Here is a 3,849-nt window from a genome sequence, read left to right on the forward strand (position 1 = left end):
TCTCTTCTTTATATTTATATGAATCTTGTAAAACAATGTGCAAACTGTACATTAAAATTGATTTTCTTATACAATTTATTTTCGTCAAATTTATATATAACATTTCTTCTATTTTATTAAAATAAAACATAATTATCATTACTATATAATTATCGAGTCTTGTATAAAGACAAGCCTGTTAGATAATGTAATATTTTTATATAAGACTTTATATATTCTTCTTTTTCTCATTTCTATACTTATATAAATCTCGTAAAGCAATGTGTAAACATATATATTTTTATTTTCTTGAAAATCTGATTTCTAGTGTTATAATAATCATTTCTAGAATATTTTATAAATCTTATATGCACACTCAATTGCATGCATCATGCGAATATCTCAACTGGCAAAAACATAATACGGTTTGCCCATGAGAAAAGTATACGTGCGTGCACGATCGTATCACGGAATATTCCGTATATCCATTGTCGAAAGTTTGGATGGAAAATGTCGAGTTCAAATATGAAATTTAGTGTTTCAAGCGCGTTTGAACGATACTAAACTTTAATTTTATCGGTATTATTTCTACTCGATAGATCGTACAAAACCTGCACGATATCCTATCGTACACAGAGAGAATTTTCTCTTAGAACTTACCCTGAAAATCGTGGTAGGCCAATATGGCATTGAAAGAATTTTATAAAAGTTTCTCTGATTAATATTTATCGCAAATAAAAATATTAATATTTACCACACACAATAAGATATAAAAAATGTTCCATAAATTTTATGTACATAATTTTAATTCTCGAATTTCTATTATGCACATAATTTTAATTCTCGAATTTCTATATTCTGTAATTTAATTGTAGATGTCAAAAACTATATATAAAAATTGTTTTAAAATAAATAGAACTGTCGAAAATGGATTGACGTCTCACCTTTAAACTCGAAAATATTCTTTTTTCAAGCAAAATAATTATTTAAAAAGTTTCAGTGTTTTAGTTATCAGAACTTGAAAAGTATTGTACGAGATGCCTAAAACCTAAAACTATACGAGAACTACTTTACTAGTTACAAAATTTATTCATTGCTTTAATTATCAGAACTTTTTAGAAAAATATTGTACATGCTAAAAACTATATGAGAATTGCTTTACAATAAGCAGAATTCTTGAAAATGGACTGGCGACTTTGATGTTTATATATCTAGGTGTTATTATGTTAACTTAATCAATATTTTTTTGCTTTCAAAAGGCAGAACTCTTCTTGGAACGTATGTAACTATAAATCTTTTCAATTCTGATAATTGCTGATAAGAAAAATGTCATAGGACAAAGTGAGATGTTGGCGTCCCAGTTTGTCCTAAGGCATTTTCGTTGATTTAATGGCTTGAACTATTTTTGAAATTATCAGGAACTCTAGAACTATTGCAAATAAAGTCAGTACTCTTAAGTATTTATATGAGTTTCCACAAAATAAAACTCCAACTTCACACATACACCGTTTTTGCTTAGCGCTAATTAAATTAATTTTTGAAGTTTAATCAATTTAAATCGATTTATTCTTGTAGTCGAAAAGATGTTAATTACCAATTCTGTACAATAATTAAAATTTTAACGTAGTCAGAACGGAACATAACATAGTTCTGACGAGGCTACGAAACGTATGCGAATATACGCAATTATAAAAGCACACGCGTTAAACATTAGTTACACGCTACATACTTGCTTTTATCTGTGTCGTCTGTTATATACATATTTAAAATTATATAGTATGTAATATAAATCTAGTGAAAATACTAAAACAACGGAACAACTCGTCGAGTAATATCTTCTATAATATATATAAAACTCGTTTTCTATATATAAAACTCGTTTCTCCTAATTAATTTATTTCTCTCTCTGATGTGAGACGATATTCGACAAAATTAAATAAAAATAAAAGTTATAGAAAAATCTAAAATCGAATATGTTGCCCTAACTATTATTATTTACATGTAATGCAACAAATTCTTTGCTGAATTCTCGATTTAATTTTTATTTGGGAGATTTTAGTGATTTAAACGCATTTAAATGTATACATATATACATTTAAAAATTTGAAAAAAGAACGATGTATGTGTGTGTGCGTGTGTATGTGTGTGTGTGGTGCAGAATCGGCAAAATTGTGTATCCGCGACTTTGATCGCGTGATAATCACGCAATTGAGAGCTAGACTGTGTGTATTAACCTGGTTACGAGCCGTTGATATGAAGAAGGTATTAGAGTGTGGAGAACGGAACGAGATGGTCGGGGTCTTTCCGCTGTAAGCAGAACGGAACCGAGCATTAATCCGCTTGCGCTAACGATCTCTAAAAATGCATCTGTAGGCGTCTTCGTAAGTTTTTTTTTTCAAAATTGTCATTAAAATTTTTGATAAAGTGACAAAGAGTTAACAAGTGATTAATTTCAAGAGTACGCCATGGAATATAGAAATTGCGAAAGATGTGAAACGAGATGAGATGATGAAAAATTAGCAAAAAGATGGAATACGTTGTAAAAAAATAAATAAAAAAATTAATATATAAAATAGCTAAAATAGAAAGTGCATTTTTTCGTGACGCGTACATGAAACATCATATGATCCAATGTTTTAAAATAATTTCAAAAATTTATGTATGTAAATTTATGTATGTAAATCTTTAAAGGAGAAATAATACAAAATTTCAGATTTTTATAAAAATGATGAAATTAATAAATAGCATTATTAAAAATTTCCAAACGTTGTTATTAGATTATGAAACACTGCATAAGAAATAATGCAAAAAAATTAATGCGTATGATAGATAGACGGTCAGACGAAATAATTATACATTGTAAAAAAAAATTAAAAAAATAAAATAAAAAATTTAATATCTGCATAAAATAGCTAAAATGGTGCATTTTTTCATGATACGCGTACATGCAGTCATATATTCGGAATCCAATATGTTCTGAAATAATTTCAAAAATATATATATATGTAATAATATAAATGAATATTTTAAAAGAAGAAATAGTACAGAATTTCAGACTTTTATAAAAACAATGAGATTTTAATGAACAACATTAAAAATTTCCGAACATGAATTTCTCACATCTGAGATTATGAAACTCTAGAAATAATGCAAGAAATTAATGCTTATGATGGGTATAAGGACAGACGGAAAAATTAATTTTGTTTCCGATCGAATATTTATCAATGTGTCGTAAAAGATATACACAAGTGTATATGTTATTTTAAAATATCTGATAAATATTTGAGAAATTATATATTAAGATGCTATCTCTCTAATTGATTGCTGTAATTATACATTTGTATATCGTAACATTTATATTTACAATATTATTTATAACATATGATATATCTCGATTTCATCTGCATGTAATGAAGGCGGTATCGCGTTTCAGTCTCAAGGAAAATCTATGAGGTAATCGTTTGTCATGGAGAGTTCTCGTCCCGAAAGGGAAACAGCGACGATTTAAAAATTTCTCGATCATTCAGGGCGCTCAAGGAGCGATCGGTGACGATCGGCTGCAACTCGGCTAGAAATTTCGATGCTGCAATTCGGATAGAAATTTCATACCGCGATAATTGTGTATTTTTTTAAACGGATAGGCAACGTCCGACAATTAGTACGCCCCCACGCACATGACAGACAATCGGCGGACGGTAATCCGCGTGCATATCGCCAGGTAGGTTGGCAGGTACACAGTAAGTGGAAGTGGCAAGAAATCTACCACTACCTACGCCGTTCGCCTTCCCTTCTTCCATTGTACGTGGTGCGATGCGGTGGTGAAGTTTTCTGTGCCGTCACAGTCTACCATAAGATCCTGCTCAATTAATA

General features: G+C 29.5%; 1 protein-coding gene across 1 annotated transcript in view; it reads right to left on the reverse strand.

The window, feature by feature from the left end:
• Positions 1 to 3,849, reverse strand: part of MCU (mitochondrial calcium uniporter) — a 51,672-nt gene that overhangs the window by 4,012 nt on the left and 43,811 nt on the right. The window lies entirely within an intron of this gene.

The sequence above is a fragment of the Nylanderia fulva genome, unplaced genomic scaffold, assembly GCF_048542155.1.
Source record: "Nylanderia fulva isolate GAGA-0341 unplaced genomic scaffold, ASM4854215v1 Scaffold10, whole genome shotgun sequence".
Classification (NCBI taxonomy): domain Eukaryota; kingdom Metazoa; phylum Arthropoda; class Insecta; order Hymenoptera; family Formicidae; genus Nylanderia; species Nylanderia fulva.